Source organism: Hermetia illucens, chromosome 3 (assembly GCF_905115235.1).
Source record: "Hermetia illucens chromosome 3, iHerIll2.2.curated.20191125, whole genome shotgun sequence".
NCBI lineage: Eukaryota > Metazoa > Arthropoda > Insecta > Diptera > Stratiomyidae > Hermetia > Hermetia illucens.
In genome coordinates this window covers 137,904,391-137,927,423 of record NC_051851.1, presented here as the reverse complement: position 1 = coordinate 137,927,423, position 23,033 = coordinate 137,904,391, and the positions used below count along the sequence as shown (strand labels likewise).

Sequence of the window (23,033 nt, the reverse complement as noted above, 5' to 3'; positions counted from 1 at the left end):
GGATTATTAAGTCCAGTTCAGGTGCTGGGATTTTTATCGTCAGTTAATCTGGCCGAAATAATCCAACCTTATTTAAATGGGTGGTGGAAATCAAAATCTGGTTTAGGGTTTATTGATTTTCAACCCTTATTGAAGCCTTTAAATAAGATGTCTGTCCATCAGCTCGTTCGTCAGGACTCTGAACGTCGTTATGAGCAATCTTATCTGGATGACGGGGTTGATTTAATTCCTCTGATTTCAAGTTTCGATGCATGATTCTTCCTACGTTAGTGCTTCCTATGACTATCAAATTTTATGAGAAGTGTATTTTAGATACACAGTTACCGCAAGTAAGTCTATGAGGCATAACATGTCATCATCATCAACTGCGCAACAACCGGTAACCGATCTAGGCCTGCCTTAATAAGGACGCCGAGGTCCACTAATTCGATATCCCTAAAAGTTGTCTGGCGTCCTGATCAACGCCATCGCTCCATCTCAGGCAGGGTCTGCCTCGTCTTCTTTTTCTACTATAGATATTGCCCTTATAGACTCGCCCATCGCAACCTCTTGAGCCGAATTTCCACACCTGACGGTCATGATAATCGGTCATAGATTTCGTCGTTATGTCGTCCATTTTCATGTAGGGGGCCAAAAATTCTTCGGAGCTAAGAGCTAAGTTAGAAGCTTGACCCTCTGGTGAGACGTTTCGAGGCGAACAGTTTTTGTAAGCTAAAATAGGCTTTGCTGGCTGCCAACAACCGTGTGTCGATTTCATCATCGTAGCTGTTATCGGTTGTGATTTTCGACCCTAGATAGGAGAAATTGTCAACGATCTCAAAGTTGTGGTCTCCGATCTTTATTCTTCCCGTTTGACGAGTGCGTTTGATGTTGTTGGTTGGTTGTTTTTTGGTGCTGACGTTGCCACCATATATTTTGTCTTGCCTTCAATGATGTGCAGCCCAAGATCTCGCGCCAATCACTGCCTGCTCGATCTGGGTGAAGGCAGTTTGTACGTCTCGGGTCGTTCGTCCCATGATGTCGATATCGTTAGCATAGGCCAGTAGTTGGGTGGACTTAAACAAGATCGAACCTCTTGCATTTACCTCATCATCACGGATCACTTTCTCGAGGGCCAGGTTAAAGAGGACGCATGATAGGGCATCCCCTTGTCGTAGACCGTTATTGATGTCGAATGGTTTTGAGAGTGATCCTGCTGCTTTTATCTGGCCTCGCACATTGGTCAGGATACCGAATTCGGGCTCTAAAGCCGATGAAAACATGGTGCAATTGATGTCCATATTCCAACAGCTTTTCTATCGCTTGCCGCACAGAGAAAATCTGATCTGTTACTGATTTGCTGGGAGTGGTATGGGCCAATGGTGTTCTGGATGTATGGGGCTAGCCGGCCTAGCAAGATAGCGGAGAAGATCTTATAGATGGTACTCACATAATGCCTCTTTGCCAGCCGTCAGGCATTGATTCGCTGTCCCACACCTTGAGTACAAGTTGATGAACGACTTGGTGTAATGTGTCGCCTCCATATTTAACCAATTCGGCTGTAATTCCATCTGTTCCTGGCGTCTTTGGTTTTTAAGCCGATGAATCGAACGGACTGTTTCTCCTATACTTGGTGGTGGCAGTATTTGTCCGTCATCTTCAGTTGGCGGGACCTCCAACTCGCCGATGTTCTGGTTGTTCAATAGTTCATCAAAGTGCTCAACGCATCGCTCCAATATGGCCATTCTGTCGGAAATCAGATTTCGGCATCGAGGTGTATAAGGCTTCATCCTGCTGACTTGTTGGTAAAACTTGCGTGCCTGGTGCGGTTGCGTCCTGTACTTTTCGAGTTCACCTGTTGGTTCTCCCAGGCTTCCTTTTTCCTCTGTGAAGTCGCTTCTTCGCTCGCCGGAGTTCGTGATAAGTCTCCGCGTGTGCCCGTGTCCTTTGAGAATGCAACATTACTCGGTATGCAGCATTCTTCCATTACGTTGCTAGCTTACATTCATCGTCAAACCAGCCGTTCCGACCATTTTTGCGACTGCGGCCAAGCATGTTTGTGGCCGTATTTATGATAGCGTTCCTCAGGTGATCGTGAAGATCATAACGTGTCAAGTAGGCCTAAATAGAATACGGCCCCCTCCCATTTTGTTTCAACCTTTTAAACTTTTCCAGAAGATTCGTTTTGAGAATGAAGGGGGTGGCTGCAACTTGATGCAGGACCGGACCAATTGGCGAGCAACTTACTCCCTTTTTAACTTTTTAAAAAAAGTCAAGCGACGACGGCTTTACGGTTTCTTACCAGGGCAGAGGCAAATCGTCAGACGCTGCCTCACCTCTGCCCTGGGAGCAGCGTGACCGTAGCGGCTCGCAGATGTTGAATTACAGTCTCTCTAGTTTCAGCCCATATAGTTCTTAGGTCATCCATGCATAGAAAATTCACCATCTCACTTCACTTAGACATAGAATGTCAACCTTACTTCTCCTAAATTTTCGCTCAAGCTAGAGAAAACGAGCATTCTGGAGGCCTTCGATAGCGTTGTATATGATAGTATTGCATGTCGATATTCCAGAATTCAGTCATTAAGCTTTATGATAGTTAAAAGCCGTAGTCGTGGAATCAGTTTCTATTCGAGGTGTTGTTGGCGTTTTTGGAAAGTTTAAAAGAAATCCAACTATTATTAACAAAGTTATAGAAAGTCAAAATTTTGTATTTCACGTGAACTTATCGCAATCTAAGACGCGTATGACGTCATCGCCATATAAAGAACTAATGTGGACGTGAAGTTAGATATATCAAGGAATTTTTAGTCATGTACAAATCGAAAAACGAGCAAAGGAAACTTCTCACAAGATCAACACAAAACCTTTATACCCGTATCATCCAGCTTCCGATATTCCGACGAAAGTAGGAAGTCTATTCGCCTTTCGAAAGAAATGAAACTGGTCAAACAACCGAAAAATAAGGATGAATATAGCATAAAAATAGGGATGCGTGGGTGATGTATGTAATATCTTCTTCTTTTTCTTCAGCCTTTGTCCCGTTCACAAGCGGGGTCGGCTCTTCGTGATCGGCTTCGCCATTTGATCATTCCATTTTTGAACAAGTTGCTCGAGATCATTTTTGCTATCAGTTGCTAGGAAAACATCATCTGCATAAAGCAGTGTATAGGGCGCTGGACGTTGGATATCCCGTATGACGGTGTCCATAACAAGAACAAAGAGGAGTGGTGAGAGGGCGCTTCCTTGATGAACATCAACAGAGACACGAAGTGGTTTTGATACACCCGCCATACTTGAACTTTACTTTTCGGATCGTGGTAGAGCAATTGAACCCAGCGCACGAAGTGTTGTCGTAAAGCATACCAGATGAGTTCGCTTTCTCTAGATCCAGAAAGGCAATGTAAAGAGGGCGATGCTTCTCACGGTGTTTCTCCATGCGTCAGTATCAATCCAGGTTGATTCACGGTTATTTCAACGATTTCGCGAATACGGTTGTCAAGAATGCGTTCAAAAATCTTCATGGTATGGGAAAGTAACCGGATCGGACGGTAATTTGAACATTCTACTGGACTACCTTTCTTTTTCCATATTGGAACAGTGGTACTTTCTTGCCAGTCAGATGGTGTTCTTCTTTCCTGAATAACCCGGTTGAAGAATTCACTGAGCCACAGTGTTGGGTCCCACCTCTTCGCTTTCCAGAACTCAGATGCGATGTCGTCAGGTCCTGTACTTTCCCCGACTTCATTTGTTTTTATGCCTCCTCGACTTCAGTTGCGCTGACTGGTGGAACTGGTCGAAATGTCGGAAATGATTGTGGAAGTGGAGGATGAGCAAATTCTTCAGTTGAAATCTACTCGAAGTATTCTCGCCATCTATCCGTTGCGGCTCGACGGTTGGTAAGCAAAGTACCGTTCTTGTCATTAACGCAACAGAAGTGTTCGATATCCTGTGTGCGTTCATTACGGCTTTTAGTAAGTCGATACAGATCTCTCTCGTCATCCCGAGTGTCCAGTTTATCGTAAAGATTTTTGTAATGGTTCGCTCGGGTGACAGCGACCGCTTTCTTTGCTTCACGGTTGGCATTCTTATAAATTTGCCAATTAGCAGGCGTTTTATCGTCGAGAAATGATAGCACCTTTAAGTGTAATGCTGACGCAGAGTATCGCTTGTGAATCTATTGTTATGATTGCCTTCGCTTTAGGTTTGCATGGCGTTGGCTTTGAGCTAGAAACATTATTTCGGGTGCGTGTGAATATGGGAATCCAACTTTTTTTGCTTTGAATAAAATTGATTTGTATCGTTATCGTTTGTTTTGGGCTGATTGATGTGCCTATGGTATTGGCCTAAGTAATATTGTAATATATTGTTCGATATATCACCTTTCTTGTTAGTACAAGTATCGCCCGTTGTTTACGAGCCGAAGTCGACGTCGGCTAGCGCTTGTGAATTTGTTAGTGTTATGATTCCCTGTTAGTAGTAAGGGATGTACCCTCAGCATAAGCTCTGTGTGTTAGAGGGAGATAGCATGCTAGAGCTTTTAAGCTTTCATGCTATCTCGCTCACTCCGTCTCTTTCGCACATTGAGCTTTTTGGGTGCGCGCCTTGGGTAAGTGGTTTGCGCCTTGGGTAAGGGGTGTGAGCCTGTGCTGTGGGCTTTGGGCTGTGAGCCTTTAGTGGGGGCTCTGGGTGTGAGCCTGTGCTGTGGGCTTTGGGCTGTGAGCTTCTAGTGGGGGCTCTGGGTGTGAGCCTGTGCTGTGGGCTTTGGGCTGTGAGCTTCTAGTGGGGGCTCTGGGTGTGAGCCTATGCTGTGGGCTGTGAGCTTTTAGTGGGGGCTCTGGGTGTGTGCCTTGGGTGAGTGTGCCTTTGGAACCTTTGGGTTTGCGACTTGGGAACGGGGTGTTGCTGTGTGTGTGGGGGCCTGTGCTTTGTCTTGGGGATATTAAGCTCTATTGCTGTTTCTCTTGTTTTGCTGTGTGTCTCGGATATGTTTGCTGTGTTTCTGAGATAGCGATCTTTTTCAAGTGTTTTTGGGGAGTGTCAAGTGGTTTGTGTGCCTTTATGGGGTATCGATCTTTTTGGTGTGCTTTTTGTGGGTTATTAAGCTGGTTTGGTGTGTATATGAGATAGCGATGTTTTCCGAGTGCTTTTTGGGGAGTGTCAAGTTGCTTGTGTGCCTTTATGGGGGGTATCGATCTTTTTGGTGTGCTTTTTGATTTATTAAGCTGTTTTGATGTATTTGCCTGGGTATCGGTCTTTGCGGTGAGTGTCTTGGTTGAAGTGGGGTCTGTGGGGTTCACGGCGGGCGGCTAAGGTGTGGGCTTTAGGTGGTAGGCTTCGCCGCGGGCTTGAGGCGGTTGGCTGGCCGATGCAGATTTTGCGGTTATCATTGCTGACTTGGGAGTTGGGATTAAGTTTAAATGAAAAAGTTCGTTAAAGTTCAAATATTTATTTTATTAAACTTATTTACACATACATCATTCAATATTCTTTAAATTAACAATATGTGTACACTTATTTATATATATTTTCTACTGTGCATCTAAAATGCGTGCAATTCGCAGTGTTTGATGAAGCCATTACAATTTTGGTGTATATAATAGGCAAAACCTAGGGCTATAACTACTGCCGCTATAGGCTTCATTAGGTTGAAAATATGGTTGTGACTCTTCGAAGACGATGATTTAACACTCGGTCGATTAAATGGTCCGCACACATCTTCTCCGTTAACATAAACACATGTTGGTGAAAGACGCAGATGATCAGCTTCAATGTCTGAGGGAGTGTTGAATGCGTTGACTTCTAACGCACAGAAATAGCACTTAACATAGTCTTTTAAATTTGTGTAAAAAAATCCACTTTTTGCAAATTTTTGCGCCTTTCTATCCTCAATGTTCAAATTGCTGAAAGTTTTCAGACGATCGTATTCACGTTTTAAGTTTAACATTTTGACTGTGATTTTCCACTTTAAATGACGTCTTTTATATTAATCCAGGAGTTGTGATCGGATGTGAAACCAAGCCACTTGACAAGAACACGATCCCCCCTCCTTTTTAAGATTTTTTCCACGAGATATACATCTGGTTGCTTTGTTTGTAGTAATTCCAGTTCATAGAACCCTCCTTTTATTAAATTTCCTTGGTAATCTTTAAGAGTATAAGTACGCGGTTCTGTATTTTTTATCTGATCTACCCTGAATATTTCTGTGGACCAATTTGGAGTGTAGCCCTTTTCAAAGACATGTTTGTGCTTGCTAATTCTTACATAATCGCCTTTTTTTAATTTCGGTTTCGAGGTTACGTTAACCTTTCTATACACGGTTGATAATAACTTGATTTCGTTTGATGGGCCAACATCTACCGGCTTCATTTTAATGGTACGATGTTTGGTCATATTGTATTTCTTTATTAATCTGCCGAGCAAATTGATCCAATGGTAGTTCCCGTTCATACTGAATTCTTTCCACATAAAATGTTTTAACGTACGGTTAAATCTTTCTACAATTGACGCTTTCAAGGAACTGTAGGTAGAGTAGTGATTGATCTCGAATTTCTTCATCAATTGTTTAAACGTTTTATTAAAAAATTCTTTGCCATCATCTGTCTGCAAATTTCTTGGTACACGTTTTTGGTTTAGAATTGTCTCCATAGCTCTTGCCACTTCGCCCCCGCTTTTATTTTTGATTGGCGCTGCCCAGGCAAATTTGGAAAATGTGTCGATGACTGTAAGGAGAAATTTGAATCCTTGGTTGTCACTCAAAAATGCACTCATATCAACCAAATCTGCCTGCCATAAGTCATCTATACCTTTGATAACGACACCTCGACGTCTAAAATTTCTGCGAGCCGGTTTATGTAACTCGTTAATAACCTGTCTCCTACTCATTTTCATAATAAATGCGTATAAATATCGGCTCGGATTTTATTTTTATATTGGTTGTACGTACCAGTGGCTTTGTACACGAGATAAGAACTATGTTAAAGTTCATTCATCCATTTACAATGATGCTTGCCGGTCCTTCAGGATGCGGGAAGACAACATTTATAGAAAATCTTCTAAACAACACATCTCTAATACAGCCTCAAATTAAGAAAATTCTTTGGTGTAATGCGGAGAAACATGCCCTACCTTCAAACTTATCATTTGCAAACATTGAATACTTGGATACTATTCCAGATGAATTTACCAACATCCAAAATGAACCGACACTAATTGTATTAGACGACATGATGTTGAATGCTTTTTCAAGGCAGGTGTGTGAGCTTTTCACAAAAGGATCCCATCATCGTAACTTTTCAGTAGTTTTAGTCACACAAAATGTGTTTCACCAAGGCAAATTCTGTCGCGACATATCGCTTAATTGCAAATACCTAGTAGTTTTTAAAAATCCGCGGGACAAAAGTCAGTTTCTCCATCTTGCTAAACAGATTTATCCAGAGAATAGTAGAGAGCTAGTGAAAATATATAAAGATATCACACAGAGGCCGTATAGTTATTTACTGGTGGATTTAACCCAAGGTATAAACGAAATTCTTAGATTTCGGACCGATATTTTTAAAAAAAGTTTCCTTACATGCTATTGTTCACCAGACGGTATAAGGAATAATCATGGTGTCGAAAGTGAGACGATTAAAGGACAACAAGCATATATTGTGCGTTCTCAAGAATGCTAAATCCTGTTTAAGAAATGCAATAATCAAGGCGGCTCATCCAGAAGTGATAAAAGCGATATGTGAAATAACACTAAACACCCTCAATGGTAACCACCTTCCAAGCAGAAAAGTATTTAACCAACTCTGCAAGTATAAAAAGAATATGCGAAAGTTGGCTGAAGCAAAACGCTCTGTTCGAAAACAACGGAAAGTGCTTATACAGCGGGGTGGTTTTGTTCCCATATTATTAGATAGTCTACTTTCAAGTCCTATAGGAGCAGTTATTTAAAAGCAAATATGCAGAGAAACAATGTTCTTAACAAAATGCTTCTATTATCACCCGAGGTATACGAAAACCTCAAAGACGTTATTGAAGAATCGAACAATCAGACTTTGTTTGATAAGGCGATGAGTAAAATACTGAAGAATAAAAACCTTCCTGATATGAATAAGTGGTATAGCTATAGAAATGAGCTAATAAAATTTTTAAACACCAAACGGCGAGGTAGACATGTTCCAGAGCTAAAAGGCGATTTTCCAGCAGCTAGTAAAGGTTTGAGCAAAAAGGAAAGTCTTCGAGACAATCAGACGCAGACAAGATTGATTTTTAAAGAAGATTTATCAACTCAGACATCACCAGAAAGGGAACCGTTCTTGACGGGAGAGAAATACTTTGAGGCAGAGGCTGAAGAAATAACGCCACCCAGAAAATCCCTTTCACCTGCAGCTAAACGACGTTTATCAGCAAGTAGTATTGCCAAAAATCTTCAGCAACCGAAAATACAGAAAACTAGTACAAGTAGATCAGGCACGGATGATTATAGGATAATAACAGCTGATGATGGTATAACTCAATACACAGTTCCTATAGATATGAGTCCCGGTGAAGTTGTCAAAGCTATGGAGAAGTTAGAGGAGAGAGAAGAGGAAGGGTATAAAAGGAAGCAAACAGGTGCTGTCAAAAAGACTACATTAAAACCTTCACGTCTAGATCCTGGTCAATATGAAATATCTTTTCCAGTGAAAAAAACTGCAAGGCAAAGTGAACGTTTGAAAGGTAGAAAGGAGCGAGCCGCTAGTGTACCGGATTTTGATTGGGAAAGGATATAAAGTGATAAAGATGCCCGTCGATATCGAAAGCGATGACTTTTATATTTCCCTCCTAAGTAATAGTTCGTTGCTCTTTTACCCTGATAACACACACGCACGTTTTCGAAATATATTACCAAGATTGTGTAAACTAAACGATACCTGGTGTGTAGGAATCACAGAAGTAGCATTGCCAGTGCAAAAGGTGAGCACAAAAAGATTTCCCGGCGAGTCAATTGAGGAAAGTGGTAAGAAGAGAACAAAACGTGCTTTACCAGAAATAACTAAAGCTGATCCCATAGCTTTGCGAATTGTACTGGACTTTGATGACTTTCATGGTTCACTTAACTGGACGCAAAAGCAGCTCAAAGAGATAAGCAATAAAGATGGATCAATTGATTTTACAGCGTTTCTTTACTCTTTTCTAACCAGAATAGATCCTCCTGATCCAAGTAATCGGGGGGTCACCAGAGTAAAAGAGAAAATGTGGAAACGTGTAGAGGCTGATTTAATAGATAAAGTCATAGCTGAAGCTTCTTACGAGGCTCTTCCGACTGAATTTACACTAAACATAAAACAATCCGACACTGCTGTAGAGAAAGTTATTTTGAAAGGCTATACATATCCCTCTATTGAACACTTCATTGATGTGATTATAGGTCAAATCCCAAGGAAACGAAGAATGTATGACAGTTTAGAATCCATTATTGTTTTAGGTGCAACTTTGCCGCCACCATCCACTGAATCTCTTAGCAAGATTCCAACTACTGACAGTGCAATATTATTAGAGAAGGTTAAAACAATGGAAAGCGATATTCATCGTATAATGGAAAGGCTCCCGGATGAAAAAACCGCATCATCTGAAAAGATTCATGAAGAATACACCTCAATAATGAATAAAATTAGCAGTCTTAATGAATTAATTGGTGAAGTTAGTGGAAAGCTTGACAAGAAAACCTCTGATTCTGGTAGAGGCTTTAGCAAAGAACTTTCAATGATACTAGATGAAATTCGATATTTGGATAAAAAAGTTGGGGGAATATCGAAGAGTACTTCAGAAAAGTCGCCTACTGTATCTAGCAAATATAGTAATGGAGGAATGGCTTTTATCTCCAGTGACATTGTACGACCGACAATGGTTGGTGATAGATTCGTACGATGCCTACGTGTAATACCACTGGAAGAGTGTGGGAAATTGTTAAGATTTGAACATATAGAATATCATCCAATCGAAAAAACTTTTATTGAAAGTATTTCTGTGGAAGTAACTAAACAGCAAGGCGAATTGATTGAATTCCGTGCAAGCGAGGCTCCATCATACCTCATGTTGCATTTCAAACGTCGATAAAGTATAAATATACTGTCTGGATGTCAACCAGCTATACTCTGATTAGAAGACTTAAGGAGTTTGAATTGTCACAGACATGGATTCCTATTTCACACGTTATTACCTAATCCAGAGCGGCGGGAATTCCTCAATTCAGAATTTATATCGATCACCAGATATTAGTCAGTATGGTGGAGGTGTTGGGAGTTTCTTTAGAGGTTTAGTGCGACACGCAAGCCCGCTGGTCTCGGCAGGAGCTACAACCTTAAAACAACAAGCAGTAAAAACTGGTAAGGCAATACTATCAGAAGTAGGAAGTAAGCCGATTAAGACCATTCTAAAGAGGCAGGCTAAAACTGCTGCCCGGAAGCTAACCCAGAAAGGTATAAATAAACTCTTCAGAGGTTTACATAATGTTGTTATCAATAATCATTCATCTCGAAAAAGACCCAATCCCTTTGAGACGAAGAAATCAAGATCGATTTCGAAGTTTAAACGTAGGAGGTATTCTAAAGGAAGAAAAGCTGTTAAAAAATCTCCGTCTTCAAAGCAAGGCAAACCACGCAAAAAGCAGATACGTAAACGTGTGATAGACATTTTTGATAAGTAGAAATGTCGTACAAAGAGTGCATGAAGTCTGAACTAGATCTTTTCTCAAGTTCGCCAATTCAAAGTAATATTTTAAAAACAGAGGAAGTAGCATACAAGCCCATAGCTTCATTAGATAACTCTACCGTTTTAGAATTTGTGTCGTTAGGTCATGGCGATACATACCGCGATCTGTCTAGCATATATCTTCGACTAAAAGTACAACTTATTAAAGCAAAAGATGGGAAAGAGGAATTGTACGATAGAGGTGCTCCACCAATTGGCGTTGTCAATAATGTTCTGCATTCGTTGTTCAGACAATGTACAATACAGTTAAATGGTAGGCCAATAGCGCAAACTGACCACAATTACCAATACAGAGCGTATATTGAAAATTTGCTAAATTATGGCAAGAATACCGCCGAAACCCACTTGGAGTCTGTCGGATGGTATCTCGATGAGAATGAGATGGACATAGTTGAAAGTGGCAAGCCATCTGATTCAAACCAAGGATATAATAAAAGATCCAAATTGCTTGCACACAGCAATGTGGTGGAGTTTATGGGAAAAGTTCATGGAGATATCTTAAATCAAGATAAGTTGCTAATCAACGGGGTAGATTTGCGTGTCATTTTTTCGCTAGAAAAACCCGAATTTTACTTGCATTGTAAAGACGACGTTCAGCCATCACTAATCAAAATTATAGAGGCGACAATGTACATGAACCATGTAACTGTCAATCCGAACATCTTACTTGCGCATGAAAGTGTTCTCCAAAGATCTAATGCAATATATCCATATAAACGTGTAGAAGTGAAGACATATACTCTACCTGCAAACACATTTTCACTTTCACTCGATAATGTGGTCATTGGACAATTACCTAACTTGCTAGTGTTTGGTATGGTAGACAATGAGGCATATACAGGAAAACGGTCGAAAAATTCATACAACTTTAAACACAATAATCTGACAAGGTTCAATTTATCAGTCAATGGAGTACAAGTACCGAACCAACCTCTAGAGTTTGACTTTTCAAATGAAACTCCCATTAGTACGCGAGGATATCTGAGCTTGTTCAAGGGTACTGGAATACATTATTCCGACAAGGATCATCAAATATCAAAAAAATTCTTCGATAATGGAGCGTTCTTGTTGGCGTTTGATCTCACTCCGGACAATTCTTACAATTCAACATGTGGAAGTCTACTCAACCAGGGCACGATTAGGATCGAGGGGCGATTCAAAGACGCTCTAAAGAAAAGCGTCACCTGCGTTGTTTACGCAGAGTATGATAGCAGTATCGAGATAGACAAGGCTCGGAATGTTTTCACAAGCTATTAAAATCTATATATAGTGCCGACATTCCGACAATCTTCCACATTTATTAAAAAGTCGAAATGAGCTGTTTAGTGAATGTTGACTATCTCCCTGGAGGTGATTTAGCTTTCTTTAAAAAGGTGTCGTTCGCTGGTATTACTGCGGATAATAAGTTGTTCACCAGAGAGATCACCTTTAGATATCCTACTACAACAAGCAATCTAGCAGGTGTGGAACAATTGGGAAGATGCGGCAACTTGGAGCTGAGACGGTTGGATGAAGACGTTATAAAAACATTGGCGAAATTTACTACGGTATTTGTTCAAGATGATGGTGCAAAGGAATTTATAAAGCACTATGTAACATCGCACTCGAAAATTATTAATATTGAAGCTTGCAACTTTTCTGAACAGGAATGAACACGATTGAACTAAACAGAACACTCAGAACGAACAAAATACCATCAAGATTCTTCAAAGGCGTTTTTCCATGTAATTATTTACCGAAGCGAGTTAAAAGACCGGCATGTGTAATAGCTAATACAGATCCTTCTTACAAAAGTGGAACTCATTGGGTTGCATTCTTCATTCCGAAAAAAGGACCTGCGGAGTACTTTGATTCATTTGGAGGTTACCCAGTAAATAAATTTTTTCAAAAGTTTCTCATGACTAATTCGTCCGTATTTATAAATAATAAGAAACGATTACAAAGTGCGTTTGCATCCACTTGTGGGTATTACTGTTGTATGTATCTTTACTGGCGTTGTAAGGGACGAAGTCTTAGAAATTTTCTAAACCAATTTTCATCATATGATTTCACTTGGAATGATGCTAAGGTTGTTACTTTATACAGAAAAGTGTATTTAAAGAATCATGTGCATATATAGCAGGAGTAAATCTATGTACTCATCGAGATGAAAACTAAGTATAAAAACCCGAAACGACATATTTTACATCCAGTTTCGCAACCACATTTGTTCACGATGAAGCCTGATACCAAGAAGTTAAAAAGTGAGAAAAAAACAACGACCAAAACGGTGAAAGAAAGAAAATCTGCAGTGCCGGGAGAACAAATGCTGTTAAATTACACCTATTACTTGGATGGATGTCAGAACCGAAAAATCGTGCTTGGTTTTGATCCTTCAAACTTTGAAGCCAAAATCATTTTTCATCTTCATGGACGGTTTCCAGTATCGACAAATTATTCAGGATGGTGTGCAGTTTTCGATCATATAAACAAGCTTAAAGAGGAAACAGGAGAATTTTTACCAGAAAATCAGTTTGGGCTTTCGAAAAAATACAAAATTCCAGTAGGCGAGGGCAGTATCCAATTGCAGACACTTGAACTTTTGAAGCTATATGAGATGATGCGATTCTTCAATATTGTTATGTACCACAACAACAGTGCATCAGAGAGCGTGAAAGAATACTATAATGGATACGTCACAAAATGCCGAGAGAAAAACACCATCAAACTGCCAGACGAAGATTTCTTTATACCATTGAGAGCATCTTACGTTCATGTTAATTATTCCAGACTTTTTTATGAAATTCCAATATTTTGTAGCGCTAATGTACTGTTTAATACTTTGTGTTTATAAAGAAATAAAAGAGCATATTAAATAAAAGGCAATATTTTCTGTTTTATTCAATGATTTTATTTTTCAGCAGATACATATACATATTCACAGTATTTTCTAAAGCACATCTAACATTTGGTGATTCCCCATGTAGTATACAATTTGTTTTATACTTTTTTAAAAGACCGAGTTTGGGGATATCTGCCTGAATAATTTCAACGTCTTTAAGGTATTTTTTCAAAACTTTTGCTTTCTCTTCTCCTTTTAGATATATTACTGAACCTTCTAGGGTTGATAAAATTTCTGGTAAATGATTATAATCAATGACGCCATTCGACCACGTTAATCCATTTATGAATTTATAATTATAATCTGATTGCCATGCACTATTTGGGTTAAGTTCTTCCTGCGGGAACGGAGGTTTGAAATGATACAAAACTGGGTTAATGGAGTCAGTGTTCAATGTAACTAGTTCTTTTACAAACATTTGCTTATTGTTACCAACTACAAACTGGACATCAACAATAACCGACTTTTTGTTAGATTCCATAATGTATTGCACTATCTTTTTCGAGTCTGCCATCAGAATACTAAAAAATAAAAGAAGCATCCCTATTTATATTTATTATTCTTCTCTTTTCATTCTTGTAATTTAATTCTCTTAAAGCCGTATGGATAGGATAAATGATTATCCACGAGAATTCTTTTATTAAAAGTAAATGCCAGAGTTTTTTTCTGCGGTTCTGTTATAACAATTCCTACTCGTTTTCGCTTAATTTTATTTTCATACTTGATAATCGCCCCATTTTCTTCCTCAGCTTCTCCCATTACCAAAGATTTTAAATGATTAAAGTTTACAATTTTGGATGTTTGAAAATTAATTGTTATACCCTTACATTTTGTGATATATTGAGCATCAGGAGAAATTTCAACTTTAAAACTATATGTTTTAGGACCAATGGATACAAATTCCGAAATAAATGCATTAGGACCAAAGGATTCCACTTCATCTGTTAAATCGCCTAAATAATCTGATATTTTAAAAACGGAAGGTGTCTTTTTATTTTCAATAAATATTAAACTGTCAGTGTCACAATAAAGAAGCGCGTTACCGATATTTTGCATTGCTTCATACAGTTTTATCCGTGCAAAGGCAGTTGTGTATGCTGCAACGGGAATATTAATGTGCGGGAGCATGTTTAGATTTTCATCAAAATATCTCCAGTTTACCCACATTGTGTCCTCATTGATAGGTAAAATGGATGATATCTCTATTCCTGGTGATTGAATAAAATTGCAAAACTCTTTGAAATCACCAAACACGCTTGTAAATGATTTATTTTCCCTTTGAGCAAACTTACCCCAAAAACAATTCAAAATCAGTTTTGCCGCCGCTCGCTTTCCAGAATTTTTCTTTATATTGTCTATATCCAGTTTAATACTTTCACGCTCTTCAAATTTTTTCAAGAAATTCTCTTTATCTACTTCTGTTTTACATTCTCTACTCCAACCGCTAGCTTCTTGCTTGATTTTAAAAAATGTGTTTACATATTCGGTGAATAACCCACCATTTTGCGTTTTTGGGTCAAATATTGTGTAATCATATTTCCAAACTTCAAAAACCTTAAGTATTTTATAACCTTGCTTAACTGCCAAGGCTACTTCAGGGATCACCCATGTGCCGGTAATTTGTCTTTCACATTCTTCGTGTATACATCTAAAGACATTATTATTTTCTGCACATTTTCTACAAAGTGGGAAATATAATTTATTGTCATATTTGTAAGGTAAAACGGGTAAGAAGAGATTATCAGGAGGGAGAATAGAGCAAGAAATAAATCCATGCATTTCTAAAATTTCAGAAACTGGTGGGGTTTGGTTTCTGAATATTGTTGGATGCCCAATGGGGTATGGTGCGTATTTATTAATGTATGGATACAGACTTGTAAAATCTAAATAACGAATTATTTCATTTTCAGCATTAATTTTTGCATAAGTCCTAAATACTTCTGTTCTTCCCCCATAAACGGCGTCGCGGGGGGTCAAAGGTAAAGTAAAATATGCGAGATCTTCGGTTATTTGTTTGTCTACGGCGGGGTTCCTTTTTAAAAAGTCTTTAAAATCGCATTCCCAAATGTATTCCAAATTATAACCATTCTTCCTAATAGCGGAAATTTTCTTCATGGTGCTTTCGTGCCTCTGACTTAACGTGTCACACTTACTACCCTTAATAATATCTGACGAATTGAATTTAAAACAGTCTGGGCATCCATGGTAAAAACAACCAAAAAATTCGTAAACAGTGTTTGTTTTTGGGTCAAACCCATCGACGAAGAGTCCGCCTTTCTCTAATTTCACTTCACCTGTATTTAGTGCGGATAAAATTCCAACTGTAGTATTCATGCCTTTGAAATGTAGCCATTTGAGTGAAGCAAATGAAAATTGTTTTCCTTTCAAATATTTATTTTTTGGCATGATAGCCAAGGTTTGAGCTTTTAAGAAATTTTTTCGAAATACCAGCATGCAGGCAGATGCTATTGTTAAGGATTCTGTGAAAGGGTTAACCGCAGTTATTTCCAGAAATTCTTTCATAAAGGATAAGCATCCTAAACGTAAAATAGTGACATCATTGATACAGTACTTTAACATTTCATTTTTATTATCAAACATTTTTGTACAATTTGAACTATACCATTCTAAGAATTTCTGTCTCTCTTTTTGCTTCATTGAATTGTAACCATACATTTTTGGTGTCGGGTATTTCCCAATATAATTAAAATTTTCCTTTGTATTGAAAAAGTATGGGTAGTAACCCTTATTATGATTTTCAAATCCAAACACATCAGAAAATTTGGATAAAGGAAATGGTAGAAAATTTAAAGAATCAATAAAACTAACATTTTTACAAGTTAGTTTCATTATTTTAGTGCCATTCATTACAGGATTAATGGCGAATTTTCTATTCAAAAGTTCTGATATTAGAAAGTGTCCATCGAAGCCTTGAAAATTATGCGCAACGCAAATAATGTTTGTCACATAAGATCGCGTCATAAACACGTAATCGATAAATTGCTTCACAACATCGATGTCTTCATTATATTGGAAGATATGCTCTCTTTTACCACAATTGACACAATCATTTGATATGTCAGAGTCATTATAACATGAAAAACACACTTGATGGGCAGTTATTAAATTTACAATATGTAAATGTGTATCTGGAGATGCACCGTAAATAGTATCTTGTGTGGTTTCGCAGTCGAAAAAAATAATTAGAAAACGTGAATTACCTTTCCCCCGGTATGGTTGAATGTAACATAGATGTTCTTGTGGAACTACTTTATAACATGTTTGGCAATAGTACTCATTACATGTATGATCTCTTTTACCTCTAATAACAAAGTTCAAGAACTTGTTACATATCTTACAGATTTGTAAGGAGTCACAAACACTATCTTTACGAATTTTATTCCGAATATGTTGTAGATAACAGTGTTCTCCTCTAAACGATCGATTACACTTTAGGCAATCCCTCAATGTAGAAGTAAATTGGCAAGGAGGATAGCAATAACAGTATGGACACTTCATTGCACATTTATGAAATCTGTAATTGCTGACATTATCGCAATAATTGCAGGTATAATTCTTATTAAAAAAGGCTGTAAGCGATTTGATAACGTAGTAATGGTTTTGTAATGCGGAATAATACAGGTAAATTTTTTTAATTTCGGTCATAAAAAAATTATATGGAATTTTAAATAGTATAGAATTTGGATCAGTGATATCATTGAACACAACAATCTGATAATTGTTGAGATACTTTTGAAATTTGTACAGATCTAGTAAGCTACAGCCATTTATTTCACTCACATTTACATTTGCAAGTTTACAAAGTTTTTTAGCTGCCTTGCTTAAACTATTTTTTGCTATTTCACTATCCAAAACATAGCAAATACTTCTCGGAAGACAATGGACATCCCCTTCTTTGCCAACATCTACAACGCTAGTTTTTTTCAATAGGACGTCAGCTTCACTTAGCATTTTTGGATTAATTCTACCCTTCCCAAATGGAAAATTGACGATATTTGCATCAATCTGTATAATGTCGTCTGAAAGAAATGTTGAATTTGACTGATTAATGCTTGATATTAATGATAGAATGTGTTCGCCATTTAGCTCGCTTACAGGTCTTAAACTAGACCATATAGGTTTCTCGTGCGGCGAGTTTGGCAATGAAATATACATTGAAATTTTACTACCCTCCTTAGAATTTTTCACGATTTCATTTACAACTTCGTTAAAGGTATTTCTAAGACCTTCCAAAATATTTTCCTCAGGATCTTTAAACTCATTCAGTCGGAAAACCATTTTTACTCCCATCACATTAAATTTCTTGAAATTTGTCACTTTTTTTGAAATTAGTTCAATTTTTTCTTTTAATCCTGAACCGACTTGATAATTTTGATTATTGCTATTACTACGCGCATTCGTAACAGTAGTAGCTACACATATCGATGAAGTGGAAACTGCTGGTCTATTGGTACTATTGTTTGTAGTTGAACAATCTGACAATTCTGGACACTCATCTATAATTTTGAAAAATTTATGAAAAACTACGTCATCCTGATTTATTTTAAACTGCTTGGAACATTCAAGAAGAATCTTGAAAAATGAATTCTTTTCTTGCACTGTTATTGAAACTTTTTGTTTTTCCAAGTAACTAATAACAGTGTTCATCACCTCAAAGCAAAACTCTTTACCCAAAGCAACAGAATTTTGTAACAGCTGAATTAAATTAAAAGTGAAAGACATTTTTAGAAAATTTTGTTCTACTGTATGCTTCTTTTATATTTTTTTTTTGTTATTTTGAAAGAGCTGAAAAGCTCATTATCAAATACCTTAGCTAATAAGCCAACGGTACTGGTTCTTTATTTTATTGTTCGTTTTATCTGAATCTGAAATGAAATTAGAAAACCTGTTAATATCATAATTGTTGAAAAAAAATTTGCAAAAGACTCTTACCCCAATGCTACCTTCCTTCCTGATCGTTTCAAAATTTCTGTGGATTTTCCACTTGAAATTTGCACTATTTATACGTATCATAAAACTGCACCGGATAAATCAAGGCATATGCCTGCGTATTTTTCTTGTTCACAAGTAACACATCATCATTATCGCAATCTCTTGGTTCCGTGTATTTTTTCATGGGAAATATTGCAATATTTGCAATATTGCAGACAAATGAAATTGTAAGGAGTTTACATTCGCAGATGCTGGGTAATTAATTTCAGTGAACATAAAAATATCATAAAACTGCACCGGATAAATCAAGGCATATGCATGCGTATTTTTCTTGTTCACAAGTAACTCATCATCATGATCGCAGTATCTTAATCCATTGCATTTTTATGCATCATTTCGCATCAATCAATCAATCAATAAATCAAGGCGGAAGCATATGCAATTCCCTTTTTGTTGGTAAGCATGCTGGTAAGTATAATATAAGCCATAAGATAAGTATATTATTCCCAAGCAATTGGTTGCATGGAATTATGAAATTGCAGATGTCGGGTAATTGCTTTCAGAGAATATAAAAATATCAAAAAAGTTGCAGTGGATAACTCAAAGAACCAAGAGATAAGCATAAGCACTGTTTTTTTTTTTTTTTTTTGACGGGCAACCTGTCTTCATGATCGTAATATCTTAGGCCAATGTATTTTGTTTTTGTTTTTATTCATTTTGAAAATCATACAAAATGTTGCAATAAATTATACGACAAATATCTGCGGAATCTTGTTCGCAGGCATACGGCTGCATATGTTAGTATTATGAATTTGTAGGAAGTTTACATGCTGTGTAATTCATTTCATAAAACATCACAAAACTGTCCTGGATAAATTACAAGGCAAGTATCATGATGATGACGATTTTTTATGAGCTATGTAGATATCTTCATGATCGCTATATGATGTTCTCATGTAGCGAAGACATGTATAAAAGGAATTTCTGCTGGAGGTAAGTATCATTTGCAAGGCTGCATTATAGAAACATGGTAAGTTTATTTTATTTAATTCAATGCGCTTTTAGCGCAAGAAAACTGAGCGCCAACTTTATGTTTGGGTCGCTATTATATACTTTTTAACTTTGATGAAACACAAAAAATCTGTCTCCGAAACTAAAAAAAAAATCTCTGAAGTAAAATTTAATGTGCTTTTAGCGCAAGAAAACTCAGCGCCAACTTTATGTATGGGTCGCTAATATTTCTTCCATTTCGATTGTAAATTGGTTTTAAAATAAAATTCGATGCGCCCAAGAGAACCGAGCGCCAACTTCAACTTTGGGTCGCTAGTACAATTTTCTTGATTTACTTTGGAAAATATTTTACAACAGTTTATTATTTGTTTCCTTAGAATACCATCGAAATCCTGAACAATGTCAGCGAAACATTACCCCAGACCTATGTGTCAATATCCAGTTTAGAGGTGGGTAAGAAATATCTCATCACCGAATTCAAGCTTGTTAAAACTAAATTTGGACAGCGTTTGACAGTCCATTTTAGTAATAACAATTTTGTTTTCTTACCCCCTCGCTTCTCCGAAAGGATTCGTAGTCAGAAGCAGGTCGATGAGCTGAACGCTATTCAGGAGCACTATTTCGTTTTCGAAGGAGTGGATGTGCAGGAACACAATTATTTCAAAATAAAATTTGTTCAAAATAATAATTTTTCAGCTTATGCACTGTAATTTCAAAATGTCGAATAATATTGTGAAATAGTTTTATAAGAATTTTAAATGACATCACCACCCGATTTGTAATGAATTTCATAGTTTGTATATGAAATTTTTACGTTATACTGTGAAATAAATTTCTAGAGTCATTGTTTGATATCGAGAAAGATATATAAATAAGTGTACACATATTGTTAATTTAAAGAATATTGAATGATGTATGTGTAAATAAGTTTAATAAAATAAATATTTGAACTTTAACGAACTTTTTCATTTAAACTTAATCCCAACTCCCAAGTCAGCAATGATAACCGCAAAATCTGCATCGGCCAGCCAACCGCCTCAAGCCCGCGGCGAAGCCTACCACCTAAAGCCCACACCTTAGCCGCCCGCCGTGAACCCCACAGACCCCACTTCAACCAAGACACTCACCGCAAAGACCGATACCCAGGCAAATACATCAAAACAGCTTAATAAATCAAAAAGCACACCAAAAAGATCGATACCCCCCATAAAGGCACACAAGCAACTTGACACTCCCCAAAAAGCACTCGGAAAACATCGCTATCTCATATACACACCAAACCAGCTTAATAACCCACAAAAAGCACACCAAAAAGATCGATACCCCATAAAGGCACACAAACCACTTGACACTCCCCAAAAACACTTGAAAAAGATCGCTATCTCAGAAACACAGCAAACATATCCGAGACACACAGCAAAACAAGAGAAACAGCAATAGAGCTTAATATCCCCAAGACAAAGCACAGGCCCCCACACACACAGCAACACCCCGTTCCCAAGTCGCAAACCCAAAGGTTCCAAAGGCACACTCACCCAAGGCACACACCCAGAGCCCCCACTAAAAGCTCACAGCCCACAGCATAGGCTCACACCCAGAGCCCCCACTAGAAGCTCACAGCCCAAAGCCCACAGCACAGGCTCACACCCAGAGCCCCCACTAGAAGCTCACAGCCCAAAGCCCACAGCACAGGCTCACACCCAGAGCCCCCACTAAAGGCTCACAGCCCAAAGCCCACAGCACAGGCTCACACCCAGAGCCCCCACTAGAAGCTCACAGCCCAAAGCCCACAGCACAGGCTCACACCCAGAGCCCCCACTAAAGGCTCACAGCCCAAAGCCCACAGCACAGGCTCACACCCCTTACCCAAGGCGCAAACCACTTACCCAAGGCGCGCACCCAAAAAGCTCAATGTGCGAAAGAGACGGAGTGAGCGAGATAGCATGAAAGCTTAAAAGCTCTAGCATGCTATCTCCCTCTAACACACAGAGCTTATGCTGAGGGTACATCCCTTACTACTCCTGTTTTCTAGACTGACTTTGGCCGAACCCTTAATCAATATAATCATAATTGATGGTGGAAACCACATTAGGACGTTTTGAGAATCGACTTTTTTTATTGCATGGATCACTAATTATTCTAGAATATCCTGCAAAAATTTCAAAGCGAAATTTGTGTTCCTTTAGATTTTATGAGCTTTAAATCGACCGGTTGTCGGGTACAGGCTCAGGCTCGAGCGCCCAAGAGGTAGCCACTCTATATCCTTACGTAATCTTGTAGTGCTATGTAAATAGTGCTTTTATAATTACTTGGCCTCAGTCCCTTCTACAAGTGTGGAATGTACATTTGTATTTGCTGTAACTGTTTTTAAGGTTTTGTGTAAAACAAAATCTTATTAAAATCGGTTCACTGTCTGTTACACGCGCTTTTCTCCAAAACGGCTAAACTGATCCGAACGGAATTTGGTGGACATATAAACCGGAAGCTGGACGGAATTGAGTATTTAAAATGCGAGGACTGTATACTGTAGATCGTTTTGAACTCAGAAAAGCTTGCAGATTATAATTCCAGATGTTTCCCGGAGCTTCGTTGGTCCAATTTTTTTTTTACCCCACTCTCTTGGATATCTAGTAAATGGGCTAAACTATTTGAATAGTTCTTTTTTGTTGTTTCTTATAATTAAAGATACTTATAGTTAGGCAATTGGGAAAATAAACAAAAAAAAAATTAAAAATAATAACAATTGTCGATGAAAAGATTATTTAATACGAAAAATCAAATGTTACCATAATTATTCAAAAGCAAAATATAAAAATTAATCTTTTTTAATTTGGCAATTATTATTAATATATTTGCAAAGTGAAATACAATTTGATGACAATTTTCTACAGAACAAGCCTTGGTTTGACAATTCGAAGAACATTTACAAGGCTGAATCAATAATTCCGGCAATGGAATGGAAACAATTTGTTATATTTTCTATCATAGCCTAATAAGGCAAAATCAGTAGATTGTATGATAGTAGAGTTTGATCTGCATTAATCCATATATATGTTTGTGCTGAAGCTCTTAATATATGTAAATGTAAAGCATCTGATGTACAAATAATTCTTAATAAATTTAAACCGAACGCAAGATTTTGCGAAGTTAATTTATGTCGCAGTTCATCATCAGTTGATTTTTTTTTTTTTTTTGAAAAGGATAGGTGCAAATTGTTTCTAATTCAATTAATTGTTCGGTACTTAGGTATAATAATAATCGTTGGCGCAAGAATCCATATTTGAACAGGGTCTTGAAGTGTGTTAGAGCACTTCATTCAAGACCGCAACGATACACTACAGGATTACAGTATCCTGCAGAAGGCAATGTGGTCGGCATTGCGCTGGCCCGAGATTATTACTCTGATTTAACTCAGGTATTTATTCACAGCTGAGTCGACTGGTATCCGACATCAAATCACGATAGA

The 23,033-nt window shown here is 37.9% G+C and overlaps 1 protein-coding gene across 1 annotated transcript in view; it reads left to right on the top strand.

Annotated features, from left to right (window-relative positions):
• Positions 1–23,033, top strand: part of LOC119650708 (peroxiredoxin-6) — a 35,347-nt gene that overhangs the window by 582 nt on the left and 11,732 nt on the right. The window lies entirely within an intron of this gene.